This window comes from Ranitomeya imitator, chromosome 1, assembly GCF_032444005.1.
Source record: "Ranitomeya imitator isolate aRanImi1 chromosome 1, aRanImi1.pri, whole genome shotgun sequence".
Lineage (NCBI taxonomy): Eukaryota > Metazoa > Chordata > Amphibia > Anura > Dendrobatidae > Ranitomeya > Ranitomeya imitator.
The window spans coordinates 897968900-897994554 of record NC_091282.1 but is presented as its reverse complement, the minus strand read 5'-3'; positions in this window follow the sequence as shown (position 1 = coordinate 897994554).

Below are 25655 nucleotides of genomic sequence, written 5' to 3'. Positions count from 1 at the left end.
TGTAGAGATGATCGGATCTATACGCTGAGGATCATATTGAAATTGAATTTCTTGAAATTAGTGGTGTCACGCAAGTTCAGACATTTTGGGATTCGATTTGCGAATCGCCCCCCCAAAAAAAAATCAAACAACTAAGTACTTCACCCTTGAATGGAAACATACCACAGTGACATAAGCCTTTTCAGAAGTTTCCCTTCCTCCTAACTATTATGACGAGAAACATATTATCTCTATTCATTTTGCATCCTGTAGAGCTTTCTGCAATAAATAGTCTGGAGAACTGAGGATCAGTTAAAGGTCTGTGCCGAGCTCATCCAACACAAGTGTTTTATCCATTCTTCATTTGTTTAATTCTAAACGCAAACCTTTTAGAATGTCACCTCCCAACATTGCTTCAAAGAGAAGGCTTGAACCGGCATGTTTACATAGACTGCAAATGTATTCAAGTTAGAGATGTTGGATTAGAGGAAGAAAGGAAAGTGAAATCAAAGACTCTAAACTGCACATGAAAGCCAATTGCTGCCAACCAATCTGTTCAACTTCCAATGATTTGCAATTTATGAATAAAGGTTAATCTAGCATTAGTGCCCAAATGTTAATGTTCCACTGACAGTTTAAGCTGCTTTTAAAGATGGACAAGTGAAAGTGAGATCCCCATAGAGAGGGGTAAAGGCTGTTTGGATACACCTAACTGTCCATTCCCAAATAGGAAACAATTAGATGCGGAGATAAAAGGTGTAGTAACAAGATAAACTTAAGGATGCACAGGGAAATCCCATATAGCTCATGTCCCCTGTGAATTACAAACAATAGCATTCATTAACTAATCCCATCTGACAATTCTTTTAATGCAGATATTAAGATAATATAATTTTTAATGATTTAGGAACCTTAGTCTGGCGACCATATGCTCAAGACTATGATCAGTCAAATGTTAATGAACAGTCGTTTGTAGGATCATGCCAGACTGAACAGGCCAAGACTGGCTACAGACCCTATCTGGGCCCTTACTCCTGATTCAGTTGTGAAGCTTATGCCTGATTCCCACCAAAGGAGATTCACTTGTACCTCTGACAACACCATTCGCATTAATTAGGAAAACTAAACATGAGGAAACAATAGCATAGTCTCAAAGGCTATGTTCATACTGCATTTTTTTCTGCACCCAAAATTTGCTCTCTTGGCAGTAAAAATGCTGCCTTGCATTTTTCACCATTTCACAGCATTTTTTTTTTCTGATTACATGTATGCTTTGTCTACAGTAAATGTTGATTGAAATAGTTATATTTATCAAAAAAGATTCAAAAACACCATCGTGCATTTTGGCAGCGTTTTTTCACTTTCTTTTGGCTTTCAAAAATGCTGCAAAAACGTTGAAAGAATGCGCATGCTGCAGATTTAAAAAACAGTGCAGTTAACAATTTCAAACAGGAAAAAAACAATAGTAACATAGTAACATAGTTAGCAAGGCCAAAAAAAGACATTTGTCCATACAGTTCAGCCTATATTCTGTCAGAATAAATCCCTAAATCTACGTCATTCTAAAGAACCTAATAACTATAAGATACAATATTGTTACGCTCCAGGAAGACATCCAGGCCTCTCTTGAACCCCTCGACTGAGTTCACTATCACCACCTCCTTAGACAAGGAATTCCAGATTCTCACTGCCCTAACAGTAAAAAATTCTCTTCTATGTTGGTGGAAAAACCTTCTCTCCTCCAGACGCAGAGAATGCCCCCTTGTGACTGTCACCTTCCTTGGTATAAACAGATCCTCAGAGAGATATTTGCATTGTCCCCTTATATACATATACATGGCTATTAGATCGCCCCCCAGTCATCTTTTTTCTAGACTAAATAATCCTAATTTTGCTAATCTATCTGGGTATTGTTGTTCCCCCATCCCCTTTATTAATTTTGTTGCCCTCCATTGTACTTGCACTAGTTCCATTATATCCTTCCTGAGCACCAGTGCCCAAAACTGTACACAGTACTCCATGTGCGGTCTAACCAGGGATTTGTACAGAGGCAGTACAATGTTCTCATTATGTGTATCCAGACCTCTTTTATTGCACCCCATGATCCTGTTTGCCTTGGCAGCCGCTGCCTGGCATTGGCTGCTCTAGGTAAGTTTATCATTAACTAGGATCCGCAAGTCTCCAGGTCAGATTTACCCAGTGGTTTCCCGTTCAGTGTGTAATGGTGATATTGATTCCTTCTTCCCATGAGTTTAACCTTAGATTTATCATTATCAATGATGATAAGTGATTAAATGATAATGATTAATAGGGTGCAAGAGATTTCTGAAATCTCATAGCTTTTTCTGCAACTGTGAAAAAAAGATTTAATTTGCATTAAGAGCACTGCAAACATACTGCTTGCGAACATAACCTTATGCTAAGGGCTTTATCACAAGTCAGTTTTTCACATATGAGTACTATCCATATTTTTCTCGGTTAGAACTTGTACCTATGATAGTCTATGGCACTGTTCACATATCCTTGAATTTTTGCTGACCAAGCAGTCCGATGTTGATCTGAGTGTCAGATCAAATTCAGCAATGAAAGTCTATGGGTCTCAGAAAAAAAGCCATCTGAGTGCTGAACCTTTTTCACTGACTGATATGAGATGGTGGACAAACATTTTTTTCTCTTCAAGGAAAACCTGTAATTCTGACAAAACTTTGAAGGATTGCTAATGACAGTCTGATGAAAATCTGATGAAATTCTGATAAAAACAAAACACGGGAAAATCACTGAATGCATGAGCCCTAACTCTGTCTAAAAAGATAGACACTAGTGAGCAAACGGTGTCCAAAATATCATCTTTTGGACTTTGCTTAATTTAAGCCAATATTTATGGGGGCCTCCAGACAAATAAAGGTGTTGAGAAAAGGATGGGGCAATATGATTATTTTAAGGTACCTTCACACATAACGATATTGTTAACGATATCGTTGCTATTTGTGACGTAGCAACGATATCGTTAATGAAATCGTTATGTGTGACAGCGACCAACGATCAGGCCCCTGCTGGGAGATCGTTGGTCGCTGAATAAAGTCCAGAACTTTATTTCGTCGCTGGACTCCCTGGAGACATCGCTGGATCGGCGTGTGTGACACCGATCCAGCGATGTCTTCACTGGTAACCAGGGTAAACATCGGGTAACTAAGCGCAGGGCCGCGCTTAGTAACCCGATGTTTACCCTGGTTACCATGCTAAAAGTAAAAAAAAACAAACACTACATACTTACCTACCGCTGTCTGTCCTCCAGCGCTGCGCTCTGCACTCCTCCTGTACTGGCTGTGAGCCGGAAAGCAGAGCGGTGACGTCACCGCTCTGCTTTCCGGCTCCCAGACAGTACAAGAGGAGAGCAGAGAAGCAGAGCGCAGCGCTGGAGGACAGACCGCGGTAGGTAAGTATCTAGTGTTTGTTTTTTTTTACTTTTAGCATGGTAACCAGGGTAAACATCGGGTTACTAAGCGCGGCCCTGCGCTTAGTTACCCGATGTTTACCCTGGTTACCGGCATCGTTGGTCGCTGGAGAGCGGTCTGTGTGACAGCTCTCCAGCGACCAAACAGCGACGCTGCAGCGATCCGGATCGTTGTCGGTATCGCTGCAGCGTCGCTTAGTGTGAAGGGGCCTTTACTTTCCTGGAAGAAATGTCTGGCAACAGATTCTTCCCCTTTCACCAATAAACGTGTAAGCAGGTGGACTAAATGCAACAACCGAGACACTAGGTGGGAACAACAATTTACTTTATTAACTTAACAGGATTATATGGGGAAAAGGTTATTGTTAAAGGCAAATCACACAGGAACAATATTCACAGAATTACTAGTAAAACAATTAAATAGATTGAGATATGTTGGTTAGTATACAATAATGAATCTCAGGATTAGCGCAGGGTCTATAGTCCAACCTAGTTCTAGTTGGAAGGGTGGCAAACATCGTATATGGTGGGACCAGTCCTTAGGAATGTCCACAGCTTTGTGAGTCCTGACAGGGCAGCTGTTCCATCTTTTGGCCGGTTTAGCATCAGCCAGACCTTGCCTGGCCATCACCCTTCCCCTAGCCCATGCCCGGTACTATAAGCCAATGCTGACGGACCATCTCACACATGCTTCCCAATTACTGGCCCAGGCTCAAATCTCTCGCTGTCTGTCCTCAGGTCCTCTTTGGCACTTGACTGCTGACCAGTGTCTCCTTGGTCCGTATCAATGTGGGCTGGTCTTTGACTGTTGACCGTCATTGTCTGGGTTGGGAATCTTGACCAGCGTCATTCGGGACTTCAGTGCTTGACCATCGACAGGTGAAGTGTGGTCCTTAACTGGCATAGCTCTGGTCTTTGAGGCTTGACAATCATTATCATCATCTGAGATTTGCTTGTACATGCAACGGTGGCTTACTAACTTGGCCTCTGGAGCTGCAGTGGGAGCACCTGCTGCCTCCCTTAGTGCCAAATCTCTTTCTGTTTTGGCGAGCTGGCCTTTTATATCGAAGGCTGTCATTGTCACTATCAACTGACCTGGAGCACTGTCTAATTCTGTCCCTCCTGTAACTTTTCTCCTTCAGATCAGTTTTACAGGGTTTTGTTCAGGCCTGGAAGCCTCACGGCATTGCAGCATTTTATCTCCTGTGCTATGTTCTCATACAAAATATCTAGGTTTGTGTGAGAAACATTAGGCTGTGTTAATATCTGTTAGGTTCATCATATGAAAAATACCACCAATGTCCAACAAACCCCATTAACTTATAATGGGGTTATACTGGTGTCAGTAATTTAGAATGGAAAATAGCAAAAAAAATCATTCCACTAAAATCTGAAGTAATTTGCAAAGAGTGCTTTGTCCTTGATTAGAATAAAATGCATACTATAAACTTGTTAGGACTGGCGGGACGCACCAAGAAAGATGATATAGATGCGTTCGCAGTCCGGGGTCCACCGTGCAGGCGAAACCCGCTGCTAGTAAATGACAGACTATATGGCGGTACTAAAAGTATAAACACGCGGGTTAAACCTCACCCAACATGAAGAAAGCGATCCTGTTAAGTCACAGGACCGCAGTACCGCACATAGAGCGCGAGCAAGTAGTCAGCGAACTTAACCCCAAAAGGGATTGAAGTCCGATTAGACCCTTGCTGGCACAACACTGCAACTGGGTGTGAAAAGAACCTTAACGGTAATATAAGAGCACAAGAGTGTGTGCGATGCCGCACTGACGGACGCCACTAACCACCCAGGCGTGGGTATGGAAAGCGCAAGGCAAGCGCACGGCGCCGTACTGGCAGGCACAGCTAAAGGACGCTGTGATGTGTGTAACATACAGATGGATAGTCGGGCGCTAGAGAGCTACCATCATCCGCGAGCAATCAACAACTCTAGGGAGGGATATTTAGGAGCTTTCATCCATCGACATACATCCATCTACACACACGCATAATAATTGTACACTAGCGCATGGCCGTGCGGTCATGCGCAGTTTATATAGTTGCAGGACAGGAAGTGGCCACAGAGACTTTGCCCTTCCAAGACCTGCCAAGAGGACCAATGGAATGTGCTGCAGATCCTGAGCACATGACCCTCGATCTCCAACGGGAGATCTTGCCCTGGGCATGCTCAGTGTGCGCAAATAAGGACTTAGTCCCAGAGAAGTCCGCTGGCTGCTGACCAGCACTGACTTTAATGGCAGGAGCAGAAGAAGCAACAGTAACTCTCAGTACAGAGCGAGACCGAGCAAGACGCTGGGACCGACGTCCCTGCTGAGCAGACTCCACTGCGGCTGGATAGGAATGGGAGACCGCAGTGGAGACGGCCCGAGATTCCCCCTGTGCAGAAGTGGGAACTCGAGACCTAACATTACCCCCCCTCCTAGGGCCCCCCCCTCCTTGGGCCTCGCTAGGCTCGAAGGCAGCAATGAGCTGTGGGGCCCGAATGTTTTCAGCAGGTTCCCATGACCTGTCCTCTGGGCCATAACCCTTCCAATCCACCAAATAGAACTTTTTGCCGCCTACCACCTTGTACCCCAAAATAGCGTTCACCTCATAATCGTCCGTAGACAAACCCGATGTCCCGGCAGATGACTCGGAAAACCGGGACATGTATACGGGTTTCAAGAGAGACACGTGAAAGGTGTCGGTGATACCCAAGCGTGGAGGAAGAGCCAGACGGTAGACCACGGGATTAACCTGTTCGAGAACCTTGAAGGGACCCAAGTAGCGAGGAGCAACCTTAGTGGACTCAACTCGCAGCCTGATGTTACGGGCGGAGAGCCACACCAAGTCGCCAGGGGCAAAGGTCGGAGCGGGGCGCCGATGAACATCGGCGGAGGACCTCATTCTCTCCTTAGAGGCCTGAATGGCCTCCTGAGTGTGGTCCCAAATGTCCCGTGCCTCCACAGCCCAGTCTGCCACCCTGGAGTCAGCGGAAGGCACAGGCATGGGCACAGGAACACGCGGATGCTGGCCGTAATTTAAGAGGAATGGAGTCTGACCGGTGGAGTCGGCTATGGCATTGTTAAGTGCAAACTCTGCCCACGGTAGCAAGGATGCCCAGTCATCCTGCCTGGCAGAAACAAAATGTCGCAGATATGTGACCAAGGTCTGGTTGGCCCTTTCAACCAACCCATTCATCTCTGGATGATATGTCGAAGAGAGATTTAACTCAATACTGAGTAGACGACAAAGCTCTCTCCAGAATCGAGACGCAAACTGGGGACCCCGGTCACTAACAATTTTGTCTGGCATACCGTGTAGGCGAAAGATATGCTTGATAAACAAGACAGCCAACGTCCGTGCAGATGGTAGCCGTGGAAGAGGCACCAAATGTACCATTTTGGAAAAATGGTTGGTGATCACCCAGATAATGGTGCAGTTACGAGACTTGGGCAAGCCCACCACAAAGTCCATCCCGACCATCTCCCAGGGCCTGTCCGCCACGGGCAGAGGATAAAGCAAACCAGCTGGCCGTTGCCGAGGAGTCTTGTTCCTGGCGCAAGAGACACACGCCCGAACATACTCCGCGACATCACGGGCCATATGCGGCCACCAGTATGTCCTCGCGAGTAACTCAGATGTCCTTTTAGTACCAAAATGTCCACCCACCCTGGACGAGTGCGCCCAAGAAAGGACCTCCGGTCGCAAACTGGATGGAACAAAAGTCTTGCCCGGGGGCATAGACTCCAGCGAAACCGGAGCCACAGTTCTCAAGCTCTCGGTGGGGACAATAAGCCGAGGCTCCTCCTCCGCAGATGACACAACGGAGCGAGAGAGAGTGTCGGCCCGAATATTCTTCTCCCCAGAAAGGAAATGGAGGGTGAAATGAAACCGGGAGAAGAACAAGGACCATCTGGCCTAGCGAGAATTCAACCGCTGAGCTGTCTGCAGATACACCAAATTTTTATGATCTGTGAAGACTTGGAAGGGAAAACGTGCTCCCTCCAAGAGATGTCTCCACTCCGAGAAAGCCAACTTCATGGCTAGCAACTCCCTGTCCCCGATGGAATAATTCCTCTCTGCTGGTGTGAAGGTCTTGGAGAAAAAGAAGCAAGGATGCTTCCGACCTTGAGCATCCTTTTGGAAGAGGACTGCTCCAGCACCAACAGAAGAGGCATCCACCTCCATGATAAATGGCTTATCAACATTGGGGCGATGTAGAATGGGAGCGCTAGCGAAGTGTGACTTTATAGAGATAAAGGCCTTGGAGACCTCCTCAGACCACAATTTGGGATTCGCCCCCTTCTTGGTGAGGGCAACCAAGGGAGCTACCAAAGTTGAGAAATGCGGAATGAACTGGCGATAATAATTGATGAATCCCATAAAGCGCTGCACCGCTTTAAGAGAATGGGGTTCCTGCCAGTCCATCACAGCCTGTAGTTTGGCAGGATCCATAGTCAATCCCAGGGCTGAGATGATGTAGCCTAGGAAAGGTAAGGACTCCTGCTCAAACATACACTTCTCCAACTTGGCATAGAGGGAGTTTGCCCGTAGGAGGTCGAAGACTTTGCTAACATCTCTCCGGTGGGAGTCAATATCTGGAGAGTAGATGAGAATATCATCCAGATAGGCTACGACCGAGGTGGAGAGCATATCCCGGAAGATGTCGTTCACAAAGTCTTGGAAAACGGCTGGGGCATTACAGAGCCCGAAGGGCATCACCAGATATTCATAGTGCCCATCCCTGGTGTTAAACGCCGTCTTCCATTCGTCTCCCTCACGGATGCGAATCAGGTTGTAAGCACCCCGCAGATCTAATTTAGTAAATACCCTTGCTCCCCGAAGCCTATCGAATAGCTCGGATATCAAAGGCAAAGGGTATTTATTCTTAACGGTGATGGCGTTAAGACCCCTGTAGTCTATGCATGGACGCAATTCCCCATTCTTCTTCTGCATGAAGAAGAATCCTGCCCCAGCAGGTGACACTGACTTCCTGATGAACCCTCTTGCCAGATTTTCCTGGATGTACTGTGACATTGCCTCCGTCTCCGGGAGAGATAGCGGATAGACTCTACCCCGGGGAGGCTCAGCACCAGGCAAGAGGTCAATAGGACAATCATAGGGGCGATGGGGCGGAAGGGTCTCCGCCGCCTTTTTGGAGAACACGTCTGCATAAGACCAATACTGCTTAGGGAGAGAGGATAGATCTGCGGGTACCTCTGTTGTAGCAACCTGAACGCACTCCCTCTGACACCTACCCCCACAAGATTCACCCCATCCCAGAATTCTGCCTGAGGACCACTCGATATGAGGTGAGTGGTACCGTAGCCAAGGTATTCCCAACAGGACCTCATCAATTCCTTCTGGAATGACGAGCAGAGAAATAATCTCCTGATGAGATGGCGACATGGATAGAGTAAAAGGGATGGTCTGGTGTGTTATCTGTGAGGGCAGTGTCGACCCATTCACCACTCGTACCGTTACAGGTGGAGTTAGCATAACCAGGGGTATTGCGTGATGTTGGGCGAAGGCAGAAGACATAAAATTGCCCTCCGCCCCAGAATCCACGCAGAGCTCTACCGAGTGGGAGAATGAGCCTATAGTAATTGTCCCCTTAAAGGACAATTTAGAGGCAAATGTCGCCATGTCTAGTGTACCTCCACCTACGACCACTAGACGCTGACGTTTCCTCGACCGCTGAGGACATCTGGTGGCTAGATGTCCTGACTGCTGGCAAACATGACAGACCCTGAGTGCACAAGCGGTCCGGGACTTAGATCCCGCTTGTGACACTTCTCTGGCCTCATGTGACTCAGGAACCAGGACCGGAGATTCCAGAGGTTTGGCGAAAGTAGGAGCCAGCCGAAACCTCTGCCTACACTGGGCTCGCTCTAACCTCCGCTCGTTAAAACGGAGATCAATTCGAGTAGAGACAAAACCAGGGATTCAAGCTTCAGGAAGCTAATTTGCATATTCCAGGTGCCTTCTGGGAGAAGCGAAGTCTCCCTAAGCTAGAAGATCGTTGGGTACAGCCGGGACCAGCTGCTTCGAAAGCATCACCAAACCAGGGATTCAAGCTTCAGGAGGCTAATTTGCATATTCCAGGTGCCTTCTGGGAGAAGCGAAGTCTCCCTAAGCTAGAAGATCGTTGGGTACAGCCGGGACCAGCTGCTTCGAAAGCATCACCAAACCGCGCGCCGTAAGGCGCGCGAATTTTTGCCTGTAGGACATTATTGCAAGAGAGCTTGGCTGAGTAGATTACACAAGAAGGAAAACACACAGCAAGTCAGCAGGATCTAGGAGCAACATGGCAGATGTGACAACCTACATGGTGAGCTGCAGCATGTGCTACATGTTCACAGATCGACCAGAAGAAGAATCCAATTTCACCTGTCAGAAGTGTAGACTAGTGGCCCTTTTAGAAGAAAAGGTGCGGGGTCTGGAAGAAAGAATAGCAACTTTGAAACTCATCAAAGAGAATGAAGACTTTCTAGACAGAACAGAAGCATCTCTACTGGTCACAGAAGGTGCAAAAAGTGTCAGAGAACCTCCAAAAGCAGATGAGTGGAAGCATGTGACCAAAAGAAGCAAGAAGACCATGGAGAAATCACCAACCACACAACTGAAGAACCGATATCAAATCTTTGTAGAGGATGAAGATGGCACACCTAAGAATGAAGCAATACCAGCAAGCAAAAAAGAAAAGGGCACACAGCAACAAGTGACAGCAAAAAGTACAGCCAAGAAGCAACGAAGAGTGGTGGTGGTGGGAGACTCACTACTGAGAGGCACCGAAGCAGCCATCTGCAGACCGGACATAACTGCAAGAGAAGTATGCTGCCTTCCAGGTGCGATGATCAAGGATGTGACCGATAGGATACCAAAGCTCTTCAGCTCCAAGGACGTCCACCCATTTCTTCTGATACATGTTGGCACCAATGACACGGCAAGGAAGGACCTACCGACAATCTGCAAGGACTTTGAAGAGTTGGGGAAGAAAGTAAAGGAACTGGATGCACAGGTAGTTTTTTCTTCTATCCTTCCAGTAGATGGGCATGGCACCAGGAGATGGAACAGGATCCTTGATGCAAACAACTGGCTAAGACGATGGTGCAGACAACAAGGATTTGGATTCCTGGACCACGGTGTGAATTACTGGTATGATGGACTCCTCGCCAGAGACGGACTACACCTCAACAAACCTGGGAAACACACATTCGCCAGAAGACTCGCTACACTCATCAGGAGGGCGTTAAACTAGAAGAAGAGGGGACGGGAAGAAAAACATTAGACTCGTACAAAGACGACCCAGGAAAACATACTCAGAAGGGAGGTAAGAACATTTCTAAAACAATCCACAGTGAGGAGATTGGAACAAAACAAAATCCTCTAAACTGCATGCTCGCAAACGCCAGAAGCCTGACAAACAAGATGGAAGAACTAGAAGCAGAAATATCTACAGGTAACTTTGACATAGTGGGAATAACCGAGACATGGTTAGATGAAAGCTATGACTGGGCAGTTAACTTACAGGGTTACAGTCTGTTTAGAAAGGATCGTAAAAATCGGAGAGGAGGAGGGGTTTGTCTCTATGTAAAGTCTTGTCTAAAGTCCACTTTAAGGGAGGATATTAGCGAAGGGAATGAAGATGTCGAGTCCATATGGGTTGAAATTCATGGAGGGAAAAATGGTAACAAAATTCTCATTGGGGTCTGTTACAAACCCCCAAATATAACAGAAAGCATGGAAAGTCTACTTCTAAAGCAGATAGATGAAGCTGCAACCCATAATGAGGTCCTGGTTATGGGGGACTTTAACTACCCGGATATTAACTGGGAAACAGAAACCTGTGAAACCCATAAAGGCAACAGGTTTCTGCTAATAACCAAGAAAAATTATCTTTCACAATTGGTGCAGAATCCAACCAGAGGAGCAGCACTTTTAGACCTAATACTATCTAATAGACCTGACAGAATAACAAATCTGCAGGTGGTTGGGCATTTAGGAAATAGCGACCACAATATTGTGCAGTTTCACCTGTCTTTCACTAGGGGGACTTGTCAGGGAGTCACAAAAACATTGAACTTTAGGAAGGCAAAGTTTGAACAGCTTAGAGATGCCCTTAATCTGGTAGACTGGGACAATATCCTCAGAAATGAGAATACAGATAATAAATGGGAAATGTTTAAGAACATCCTAAATAGGTAGTGTAAGCGGTTTATACCTTGTGGGAATAAAAGGACTAGAAATAGGAAAAACCCAATGTGGCTAAACAAAGAAGTAAGACAGGCAATTAACAGTAAAAAGAAAGCATTTGCACTACTAAAGCAGGATGGCACCATTGAAGCTCTAAAAAACTATAGGGAGAAAAATACTTTATCTAAAAAACTAATTAAAGCTGCCAAAAAGGAAACAGAGAAGCACATTGCTAAGGAGAGTAAAACTAATCCCAAACTGTTCTTCAACTATATCAATAGTAAAAGAATAAAAACTGAAAATGTAGGCCCCTTAAAAAATAGTGAGGAAAGAATGGTTGTAGATGACGAGGAAAAAGCTAACATATTAAACACCTTCTTCTCCACGGTATTCACGGTGGAAAATGAAATGCTAGGTGAAATCCCAAGAAACAATGAAAACCCTATATTAAGGGTCACCAATCTAACCCAAGAAGAGGTGCGAAACCGGCTAAATAAGATTAAAATAGATAAATCTCCGGGTCCGGATGGCATACACCCACGAGTACTAAGAGAACTAAGTAACGTAATAGATAAACCATTATTTCTTATTTTTAGTGACTCTATAGCGACAGGGTCTGTTCCGCAGGACTGGCGCATAGCAAATGTGGTGCCAATATTCAAAAAGGGCTCTAAAAGTGAACCTGGAAATTATAGGCCAGTAAGTCTAACCTCTATTGTTGGTAAAATATTTGAAGGGTTTCTGAGGGATGTTATTCTGGATTATCTCAATGAGAATAACTGTTTAACTCCATATCAGCATGGGTTTATGAGAAATCGCTCCTGTCAAACCAATCTAATCAGTTTTTATGAAGAGGTAAGCTATAGACTGGACCACGGTGAGTCATTGGACGTGGTATATCTCGATTTTTCCAAAGCGTTTGATACCGTGCCGCACAAGAGGTTGGTACACAAAATGAGAATGCTTGGTCTGGGGGAAAATGTGTGTAAATGGGTTAGTAACTGGCTTAGTGATAGAAAGCAGAGGGTGGTTATAAATGGTATAGTCTCTAACTGGGTCGCTGTGACCAGTGGGGTACCGCAGGGGTCAGTATTGGGACCTGTTCTCTTCAACATATTCATTAATGATCTGGTAGAAGGTTTACACAGTAAAATATCGATATTTGCAGATGATACAAAACTATGTAAAGCAGTTAATACAAGAGAAGATAGTATTCTGCTACAGATGGATCTGGATAAGTTGGAAACTTGGGCTGAAAGGTGGCAGATGAGGTTTAACAATGATAAATGTAAGGTTATACACATGGGAAGAGGGAATCAATATCACCATTACACACTGAACGGGAAACCACTGGGTAAATCTGACAGGGAGAAGGACTTGGGGATCCTAGTTAATGATAAACTTACCTGGAGCAGCCAGTGCCAGGCAGCAGCTGCCAAGGCAAACAGGATCATGGGGTGCATTAAAAGAGGTCTGGATACACATGATGAGAGCATTATACTGCCTCTGTACAAATCCCTAGTTAGACCGCACATGGAGTACTGTGTCCAGTTTTGGGCACCGGTGCTCAGGAAGGATATAATGGAACTAGAGAGAGTACAAAGGAGGGCAACAAAACTAATAAAGGGGATGGGAGAACTACAATACCCAGATAGATTAGCGAAATTAGGATTATTTAGTCTAGAAAAAAGACGACTGAGGGGCGATCTAATAACCATGTATAAGTATATAAGGGGACAATACAAATATCTCGCTGAGGATCTGTTTATACCAAGGAAGGTGACGGGCACAAGGGGGCATTCTTTGCGTCTGGAGGAGAGAAGGTTTTTCCACCAACATAGAAGAGGATTCTTTACTGTTAGGGCAGTGAGAATCTGGAATTGCTTGCCTGAGGAGGTGGTGATGGCGAACTCAGTCGAGGGGTTCAAGAGAGGCCTGGATGTCTTCCTGGAGCAGAACAATATTGTATCATACAATTATTAGGTTCTGTAGAAGGACGTAGATCTGGGGATTTATTATGATGGAATATAGGCTGAACTGGATGGACAAATGTCTTTTTTCGGCCTTACTAACTATGTTACTATGTTACTATGTTACTGTAATTAACTCCTCCAGTGTGGCAGGAATCTCCCTAGTGGCCAGAGCGTCCTTTACGTGATCAGCCAAGCCCCTCCAAAATATGGGGATAAGAGCTTTATCCGACCATTCCAGCTCAGATGCTAAAGTGCAGAATTGGACGGCAAAATTACTGACCAAGGACTCACCCTGAGTTAATGCCAGCAGTTGAAGCGCAGTATCATGGGTGACTTGAGGTCCTAAAAAGACCTGTTTCAGAGTGCTTAAAAACAGCGGAGCACTCTGCACCACATGATCGCCACGCTCCCACAGCGGCGTAGCCCATTCCAACGCCCTGTCCGACAATAGAGATACAATAAATCCCACCTTAGCCCGCTCTGTGGAAAAACGTGCAGCCAGGAGCTCGAGGTGAATAGAGCAAGGACTCACAAATCCCCTACAAAATTTGCTATCACCAGAAAATTTTTCTGGCAGCGGGAGGCGAGAAAATGTCGGAACAGGGGTGGCAATGGACAAAGTTGCTGCAGCCACGCTAGCAGCCTGTACAGCAACTGCGGTAACATCCACAGCTGAGGTTGCGCTCTCGAGAGCCGCCAACCTACCCTCCAGCTGCTGGATATACCGGAGGGATTGCTGTTTGTCTGTCATCACTAGCCAGACCCTGGCGCTAGTGTAATGTTAGGACTGGCGGAACGCACCAAGAAAGATGATATAGATGCGTTCGCAGTCCGGGGTCCACCGTGCAGGCGAAACCCGCTGCTAGTAAATGACAGACTATATGGCAGTACTAAAAGTATAAACACGCGGGTTAAACCTCACCCAACGTGAAGAAAGCGATCCTGTTAAGTCACAGGACCGCGGTACCGCACATAGAGTGCGAGCAAGTAGTCAGCGAACTTAACCCCAAAAGGGATTGAAGTCCGATTAGACCCTTGCTGGCACAACACCGCAACTGGGTGTGAAAAGAACCTTAACGGTAATATAAGAGCACAAGAGTGCATGCGATGCCGCACTGACGGACGCCACTAACCACCCAGGCTTGGGTATGGAAAGCGCAAGGCAAGCGCACGGCGCCGTACTGGCAGGCACAGCTAAAGGACGCTGTGATGTGTGTAACATACAGATGGATAGTCGGGCGCTAGAGAGCTACCATCATCCGCGAGCAATCAACAACTCTAGGGAGGGATATTTAGGAGCTTTCATCCATCGACATACATCCATCTACACACACACATAATAATTGTACACTAGCGCATGGCCGTGCGGTCATGCGCAGTTTATATAGTTGCAGGACAGGAAGTGGCCACAGAGACTTTGCCCTTCCAAGACCTGCCAAGAGGACCAATGGAATGTGCTGCAGATCCTGAGCACATGACCCTCGATCTCCAACGGGAGATCTTGCCCTGGGCATGCTCAGTGTGCGCAAATAAGGACTTAGTCCCAGAGAAGTCCGCTCGCTGCTGACCAGCACTGACTTTAATGGCAGGAGCAGAAGAAGCAGCAGTAACTCTCAGTACAGAGCAAGACGCTGGGACCGACGTCCCTGCTGAGCAAACTCCACTGCGGCTGGATAGGAATGGGAGACCGCAGCGGAGACGGCCCGAGATTACCCCTCTGCAGAAGTGGGAACTCGAGACCTAACAAAACTTTATTACCAGTCCAGCGAATGCAAAAAAAATTGCAGCCTTTTTTATATTCCTAAACTACATTTTTGTGTATAGACTACCTCATGAAATAAAATCCACAATAAAATAATAACCTAAAATATACTACAGTCTCGTCTAATCTCATAATTTGCTATTTCTAACCAATCTTCTGATAAATTATCAACAGTTCTGGACTATTAGAAGCTGTATCAGCTATGGTATATGATTGCATTCTTACTTTAATACTTAGCTGGAAACACTGTTCTAAATGGCTAAATGTAGATTTTACATGTATGATTAACCTTAATACTAATTACATATTAATGATTGTGTTAATGCCATACTAATTGCTAATCTGAGATATAATGAGCTATCATTCTTCGCATGGTAGTGAGCTAATTGTAATGAAAAAAAGCAGAATTAAAGACGCTGTCCACTACAATAATTTTTTTTCATTAACCTTGCTATTATTTGCCACTGAAAACATCCACTGTTTATTTTAGCAATATTACCTTTTATCATGCTGTAGCAGCACATCTTCAGTGCTGGATCCAGCTCTCATGGGGTTAATCGACAACTTCCTTTCTCCTGAGTTATTGTGCTCTAATACTACAAGTTCCATGATGCATTGCACTGGCCACTAAGCCCGAACCTAGCACACCCACTCCAAAAATACACCCAAACCACTCCCTCCTCTCCCTCCTCTATCTATAAAAAGATTTGTGATGTCATTTCTGTCCAACCTCCTCTTTTACATTTGTCCAACCCACACTCCATTACACACAGATAGATGGATAGATAGATAGATAGATAGATATGTATCTATATATCTATGTCTATTTCCATAGATATGTCCATATCCATGTTTCTAAACCCCTTCACCCCTGGAGCTTTTTTCGTTTATCGTTCCCCTTCTTTCCAGAGCCATAATTTTTCCATCAATATGGCCATGTGAGGGCTCAACTTTTGCGGGACAAGTTCTACTTTTGAATGACACCATTGGTTTTACCATGTCGTGTAACAGAAAATGTGAAAAAAATTCAAAGTGTGATGAAATTGCAAAAAAAGTGCAATCCCACACTTGTTTTTTGCTTGGCTTTTTTCGCTAGGTTCACTAAATGCTAAGGCTGTGTGCACACGTTGCGGATTTGATTGCAGATTCGAAGCATTTTTTGCCGCATGGAATTGCATCAAATCTGCAGTTTAGTGCACAACCAATGTAAGTAAGGGAGCCGCAGACTTGCTGTGCACATGCTGCGGAAAAAGCCCCACCGAAACCCAGCTTTTTTTTTCCGCAGCATGTCACTTCTTTTGTGCCGAACTGCAGCGTTTCTGCACCCTTAGGCCGGCTTCACACTTGCGAGTTTTACGGACGTAAGAGCGCAGAAACTACGTCCGTAAAACTCGCAAAAAATACGGCACAATTATTCTCTATGCCCCTGCTCCTATCTGCCGTATTTTACTGATCAGTATTATACGGCTTTCTACGGCCGTACAAAATCGCAGCATGCTGCGTTTGTCACCGTACTGCGCAAGAAATACGCCAATGAAAGTCTATGGAAGCGTGAAAAATACGGATTTCACACGGACAAGCAGTGTGACTTGCGAGAAATACGCAGCGCTGTTAGAGAGAAAAGCCGGTAATTCAGTGCGGTGTACAGTAAAATCACACTGACAGCTTACAGTCCAATAGGTAGAATAAATGTGTACACATAGAATAGGTATATATATATATATATGTCAGTGAGACACATATATGTATATATATTAATATTTATTCCAGCGCTATACAGCTTGAAAGCCGGTAATTCAATTACCGGCTTTTTCTTTCTCCTTCCTAAAAGCCGACATGATTTGAGACATGGTTTACATACAGTAAACCATGTCTTCTCTCCATTTTTTTTGCAGATTCCACACTACTAATGTCAGTAGTGTGTATCTGCAAAATTTGGCCGTTCTAGCTCTTAAAATAAAGGTTTGAATGGCGGAAAAAATTGGCGTGGGCTCCCGCGCAATTTTCTCCGCCAGAGTAGTAAAGCCAGTGACTGAGGGCAGATATTAATAGCCTGGAGAGGGTCCACGGTTATTGCCCCCCCCCTGGCTAAAAATATCTGCCCCCAGCCACCCCAGAAAAGGCACATCTGGAAGATGTGCCTATTCTGGCACTTGGCCACTCTCTTCCCATTCCCGTGTAGCGGTGGGATATGGGGTAATGAAGGGTTAATGCCACCTTGCTATTGTAAGGTGACATTAAGCCTAATTAATAATGGAGAGGCGTCAATTATGACACCTATCCATTATTAATCCAATTGAATGAAAGGGTTAAATAAAACACAAACACATTATTTAAAATTATTTTAATGAAATAAAAACAATGGTTGTTGGAGTATTTTATTCTACGCCCAATCCAATCACTGAAGACCCTCGTTCTGTGAAAGAAAAAACATAATAAACCAACAATATACTTACCCTCCGCAGATCTGTAACGTCCAACGATGTAAATCCTTCTGAAGGGGTTAAAACATTTTGCAGCAAGGAGCTTTGCTAATGCAGGCTGCTCCTCGCTGCAAAACCCCGGGGAATGAGTCTAAATATAGATCAATGAGCTATATTTAGCTTCATTTGCGGTGAGGCGCCCTCTGCTGGATGTTCATAGATCGTGGGAAATTTCCTAGAAAGCTCCCAGGCTTTCTAGGCAAGTTCCCACGATCTATAAACAGCCAGCAGAGGGCGCCTCACCGCAAATGAAGCTAAATATAGCTCATTGATCTATATTTAGACTCATTCCCCGGGGTTTTGCAGCGAGGAGCAGCCTGCATTAGCAAAGCTCCTTGCTGCAAAATGTTTTAACCCCTTCAGAAGGATTTACATCGTTGGACGTTACAGATCTGCGGAGGGTAAGTATATTGTTGGTTTATTATGTTTTTTCTTTCACAGAACGAGGGTCTTCAGTGATTGGATTGGGCGTAGAATAAAATACTCCAACAACCATTGTTTTTATTTCATTAAAATAATTTTAAATAATGTGTTTGTGTTTTATTTAACCCTTTCATTCAATTGGATTAATAATGGATAGGTGTCATAATTGACGCCTCTCCATTATTAATTAGGCTTAATGTCACCTTACAATAGCAAGGTGGCATTAACCCTTCATTACCCCATATCCCACCGCTACACGGGAATGGGAAGAGAGTGGCCAAGTGCCAGAATAGGCGCATCTTCCAGATGTGCCTTTTCTGGGGTGGCTGGGGGCAGATATTTTTAGCCAGGGGGGGGCCAATAACCGTGGACCCTCTCCAGGCTATTAATATCTGCCCTCAGTCACTGGCTTTACTACTCTGGCGGAGAAAATTGCGCGGGAGCCCACGCCAATTTTTTCCGCCATTTAACCCTTTATTTTAAGAGCTAGAACGGCCAAATTTTGCAGATACACACTACTGACATTAGTAGTGTGGAATCTGCAAAAAAAATGGAGAGAAGACATGGTTTACTGTATGTAAACCATGTCTCAAATCATGTCGGGTTTTAAGAAGGAGAAAGAAAAAGCCGGTAATTGAATTACCGGCTTTCAAGCTGTATAGCACTGGAATAAATATTAATATATATACATATATGTGTCTAATGACATATATATATATATATATATATATATATATATATAGACAGTATATATATATATTTTTTTCTTTTTGGGACACATGGATCATTTCTATAGCGGTATGTTGGTTTTGCAAGCCTGCGAGAAAACCACGCAGTACGGATGCCATACGGATTACATACGGAGGATGCCATGCGCAAAAAACGCTGACACACCCTGCCTACGGAGGAGCTACGGACCACTATTTTCGGGACATTTCAGCGTATTACGGCCGTAATATATGGACCGTATTTTCATACGCTGAGTGTGAAGCCGGCCTTAGACTTTCATTGAGTCAGGCACATCCGCAGAAAAACCACAGATGTAAAAAAGATCTGCAGTTTTGCTGAGGATGTGGGTCCGACAAATGCTGCAGTTCGGGAGGAGGGAAGTGTGTGGGCGGTGACTGTGTGCATGTATGTGTGTGCGGGTGGGGTCTGTTCGGATGTGTGCGGGGTTGTTTGGGTGTGTGCGGCGCTGTGCGGGGGTGTTTGGGTGTGCGCGGGACTGTTTGGGTGTGTGCGGGACTGTGCGGGGTTCTTTTGGGGTGTGTGTGCAGGCATCATCCGATGGGACTACAAGTACATAGCATCCAATTTGCAGTTAATCCAGATGTAATCCGGACAGTGGACACGCACCCTACACTATCGATACATCTATCAATAGATATATCTATCCAGATATATCTATAGATAGATATATGAATAGATAGATGTGTGCATCTATAGATCTATCTATCCATTTAATCTGTCATCTATCTGTCTGTGTGTGTAATTGAGTGTGGGTTGGACAAATGTAAAAGAGGAGGTTGGACAATAATGACATCACAAATCTTTTTTTTTTGTTCAATAATACATCTTTATTTAGCTTTCAAAAATGCATACAAAAACGCGCAAAAACCGCACCAAAAAGCATCAAAACCTGCATCAAAACAGCACCAAAAACTGCATCAAAACTGCGCAAAAAATTCACCAAAAACTTAATCAAAACAGCACCAAAAACTGCATCAAAAAGGCATCAAAACTGCACAAACAGCGCACCAAAAACTGGACCAAAAACTGCATAAAAACGCATTAAAAACTGAATCAAAAACGCGCAAAATACCGCACCAAATACTGCAACAAAAACTGAATCAGGATATGTGCACACGTTGCAGATTTCCTGCAAATCTGCAGTTTTTTTTTCTGCGCAGAAACGCTGCAGATCTGCAAGTGATTTACAATGTAAATCAATGGCAAAAAAAATGCTGTGCTGATGGTGCGGAAAAAGCTGCACGGAAAACGCAGCAGATTCAAAAAAGGACCATGTCAATTCTTTTGTGCAGATCTGCTGCGTTTCTGCACCCACTCCATAATAGAAATCTGCAGGGGTAAAAAAAGGAAGAAATCTGCACAAAAATCTGCAACGTGTGCACATACCAAAAAATGGCGCAGATTCTGACCTGGCTTTTCTGCCAAGAAATGCAAAATCTGCACTGAAAATTCCACAGTCAAATCTGCAACGTGTGCACATAACCGCAAAACCGCACCAAAAACGCATCAAAACCACTAAAAACGTTGCAGATTTTGTGCAGAAAATTCTGCACCCAAATCTGCAGCATGTGCACACAGCCTAAAACTGACCTGCCAGTATGATTCTCCAGGTCATTACGAGTTCATAGACACCAAACATGTCTAGGTTATTTTTTATCTAAGTAGTGAAAAAAAATTCCAAACTTTGCTAAAAAAATAAATAAAATAATTGCGCCATTTTCCGATACCCGTAGCGTCTATATTTTCTGAGATATCGGGTTGGGTGAGGGCTAATTTTTTGCGTGCCGAGCTGACGTTTTTAATGATACCATTTTTGTGCAGATACGTTCTTTTGATCGCCCGTTATTGTATTTTAATGCAACGTCGTGGTGACCAAAAAAACATAATTTTGGCTTTTGAATTTTTCTTTCTCGCTACGTCGTTTAGCGATCATGTAAAAATTTTTTTATTGAAAACAAGCGGGGGGGGGGGGGGATACTGCCAGCTGACGCACGGTGGCGCAGTGGTTAGCACAGCAGCCTTGCAGCGCTGGGGTCCTGGGTTCTAATCCCACCCAGGACAACATCTGCAAAGAGCTTGTATGTTCTCTCCGTGTTTGCGTGGGTTTCCTCCAGGTACTCCAGTTTCCTCCCACATTCCAAAGACATACTGATAGGGATTCTAGATTGTGAGCCGCAATGGGGACAGTGATGATAATGTGTGCAAAACTGTAAAGCGCTGCGGAATATGTTAGCGCTATATAAAAATAAAGATTATTATTCTGTCAGCTGGCAGAAAGGGGTTAATGAACAATATGTTTCAGTTAAAAAAATGAAGAAAAAAAAATAGCGTTAGCTCCCACACTATTTTCTGTGCCAGAGGGGGAAAGCCGACAGCCGGGGGCCAATATTTGTGGCCTGGGAAGACTTTACTGGCTATTAAAATAGGAGACCCCCCAAAAAATGACATGGGGTCACCCTATATTTTATAGCCAGAAAGGCTACGCAGACAGCTGCGGGCTGATTTTCATAGCCTAGAGAGAGGCCATGGATATTGACCCCCCAGCTATAAAATACCAGCCCGCAGCCGCCCCAGAAATGGCGCATCTGTTAGATGCGCCAACTCCAGCACTTAGCCCCTCTCTTCCCACCCCTGAGTATTGGTGGGATATGGGGTAATAAGGGGTTAATCTCACCTTGCTATTATAAGGTGACATTAAGCCGGGTTAATAATGGAGAGGCGTCAATAAGACACCTATCCATTATTAATTCTAGAGTAGTGAAAGGGCTAAAAAAAGACACAGCCAGAAAAAAGTATTTTAATATTCTTAATTACCATACTCGATCACCTGCAAAAATTTTAAAATAATAATCCGTATACTACCTGTCCGCCGTAGTCCAATTAATAACGAGTGTCCCATGATGATCTCCCCTATAGAACAGTGACATCGGGTGATGTCACTGCTCTATAAGACCTTCAGTGACACACTGACAGGGGACAATGGCTCCTGCAGTGCATCACTGCGAGGTTACTGTAGTCCATTGGTCTCACTTTATGGCAATTGCTGCGTGGGAACTTTCTCACACAGCAATACCAAAAGTGAGACTAGGGACTATTTTCTCACAGGGGCGTAGGAATACATTGTGGGGAATACATTGTGGAAGAATACCTTCCATCATTGTATTCCTGGAGCCCCTGGAGAGTGGTCGCATCAGCTGATGCTGCTGCTCTCCATGGGAGATCGTCGTGGGACACTCATTTTAATTGGATATCTGTGGATCAGGGAGTATAGAGTTTGTTTATTATTTTAATATTTTTTACAGATGACAATGGCTTCGGGAATTTCAAAGTAACAAGTGATGGTGAGTATGTACTCTATGTTTAATGTACTGTATGTCTATATGTATGTTGTATGTATGTACTGTATGTATGTACTGTATGTTGCATGTTGCCTGTTGCCTGTTGCATGTCACATGCTGCATGTCACATTTTGTCACATGTCACATGGTGTCTCATGTCGCATGCTGCATGTTGCATGCTGCATATCGCATGTCGCCTGTCACATGTCGCATGTAGCATGTCGCATGCTGCATATCGCATGTCGCATGTCACATTTCGCATGCTGCATGTCGCATGCTGCATGTCACATGTCACATGTAGCATGTAGCATGCTGCATATCGCATGTTGCATGTCGCATATCACATGTCACATGTCGCATGTAGCATGTCGCATGCTGCATATCGCATGTCGCCGCATTTGTCGCATGCTGCATGGCGCATGTTGTCACATATCGCATGTTGTCAAATGTTGCATGCTGCATGCCGCATGTTGTTACATGTCGCATGATGCATGTCGCATGTTATCACATGTCGCATGTCACATGTTGTCACATGTCGCCTGCTGCATGTCGCCTGCTGCATGTCGCATGCTGCATATCGCATGTCGCATGATGTCACATGTCACATGTTGCATTGTTGCATGCTGCATATCGCATGTCGCCGCATGTCGCATGTCGTCACATGTCGCATGTTGTCAAATGTCACATGTCGCAAGTCGCATGTTGTCACATGTTGCATGTCGCATGATGTTGCATGCTGCATGTCGCATGTTGCATGATGTCACATGTTGCATGTCACATGTCGCATGCTGCATATCGCATGTTGTCGCATGTCGCATGCTGCATGTTGTCGCATGTCACATGCTGCATATCGCATATCGCATGATGTCGCATGTCACATGTTGTCACATGTTGCATGCTGCATGTCACATGTCGTCACATGTTGCATGCTGCATGTCGCATGATGTCACATGTCGCATGCTTCATGTCGCATATCACATGTCTCATGCTGCGTGTTGCACGACGCATGTTGCATGTCACATGTCACATGTTGCATGTCGCATGGTGTATGTTGCATGTCGCATGGTTTATGTTGTATGTCTGTATGTATGTATGTTGTATGTAATGTATATGTGTGTATGTGTTTTTTTTACATTCAACACATTAGCCGGATGATGGGACTACTACTGTCCCATCATTCGCTAATGTGTCACTCACTGCCACTGTAGCAGGCATAACCCAATGGGACTTGTAGTCCCATCAGACAATGCCAGCACAAAGAGACACACACACCAATGACACCCCCCGCCCGAAGCAGACTCCAGCACGGCCAGCAGACCCACCGCACACACCCGCAGACCCCAGCACCGCCCGGCACCCGCACATCCCAGCGCAGCCGCACCACCCAGCGCCCATACTGCCCGGCACCGCCCAGCGCAGCCATGCAGACCCGCGTGCCCGCACATCACAGCACAGCCCCACCCATCCATTACAGCCAGCACAGCCGCACGCGCCCCCAGCACAGCCCAGCAGCACCCAGCCCAGTCATTCTTGATGAGTGACTGATGTCTGTGGCAGCTGGTCACGCCTGCTGCTGACGTCACATCAATTTCCAGAGTCTGGAAATTGACGTGACGTCGGCGGAAATTCGCGGCGGCTGCAGCCTGAGGGTCACGTGACCCGGACTCAGCCGCCGGAATAGCGCCGTTCACAGGCAAAAACGGCAACGGAAGGTATTTACACAATTCATTAGGGGTCCCGGGGGATACATTGGGTGGTTAATTGACAGTAGTGGACAACCCCCTTAACTGCTTGTATTTCTCAAGAAATAATATCACATGCCAAAGTTATTTTTTCATTGCATCTAACATTTATCATATTCAGCTTTCAAAATGTGCTCATGGTTCCATTTCACATGTTTATTTGGGTCACATGTAAAGATAAGCCAAAAAATGTGAGCGGAATTTCTCAAATTTGACAAAAATCCGCATTCCTTAAAATGCTAAATTTTTATAATTCACCTACTCGTGGATTCAACAAAATGGCGGCTGCTGACCACCATTTTACTAAATAATAATAGTCCATCAGAATGTTAAAAAATAGTAAAAACAAATATTCACCTTACCACTCATCTCATCCACTGCTCCTCACTGTCACCCATATGGTTCTCGTTGCATCTTCTAGTTCTTGTTGTAAGTGCTGAAATCCCTGTGCTTCTCACACTGAGCCAGGACTTCTGGCTGTTATGAGACCCAGGACATTTTTCAAGATCATGGTGCAGGTTGTGGCATCTTGATGCCATGACATTACTTGCACTTTCGCAAAACCCTTCTGAGACTCATCAGAGCCGGAAGTCCCTGCACAATGTGAGGGGTTCAGAGATTTCAGTGCTCATAATTTGACAAGGACTGGACGTTGGGGATCAGAGGAACCGGAGAGATGAGCAGTGAGGTGAGCATATATATTTTTTTATTTTTTACATCTAAGGGTTTGTTTCCACGTGCAGGAAACGCTGTGTGTCTGACGCTGCATAGAGCCGCAGCGTCAGACACGCAGCGTCCAGATGTTACAGCATAGTGGAGGGGATTGAATGAAATCCCGTCTCCACTATGCGTGGTAACACGCACGCGGCGGCCCTGCGACTCCGGACATGCTGCGCGTCTTTTCAGATCGCAGCATGTCCGTATAAAGCTCAGGGCCCTATGCGATGGGTGCGATGATGTCGGATGTGTGCTGTGAACACATCCAGCATCATCGCGTCCCAGAAGGGGGCGGGGCTTACCGCAGAGCTGCAAAGGCGCTCCGACGATACCGCCGGCCATCCTGAAAGTGGACACATACCCTTATGCTTCTTATGCTCTGCCATCTGATGTAATACAAATCCCTATATGACCTTTTGTTGACAAATTGTAAATGAGTTTGATCATCCCATCGTTTACATTTCAGTCTGCCTGATTGTATAATTTCCAGTATTGGGGTTAGTATTTAATATAACTTTGTAAATATAGCATTCTAAAGTTCTTAATAATGAAGAGTGTCATTAATGTACATTTTATTCTATGAAATTTGAAATAAAAAAAAATCCTGGAGATACTCAAAATAGATTTATATAAATATCTGAAGGTTTGAATGTATAAATAGTAATACAAATAATAATAACTAACATTAGTGTTAGAATCCCACTTTTGTTAGTTATTATAATAATATTGTATCTTATCTGTAATAAAGCAATGTTTAAAAATTGAAAAAAAAAAAAAAAATTTTCTGAAGTTTATTGAAAAATCATGTAAAAAAGATAAAGCACAATAATTTGTGA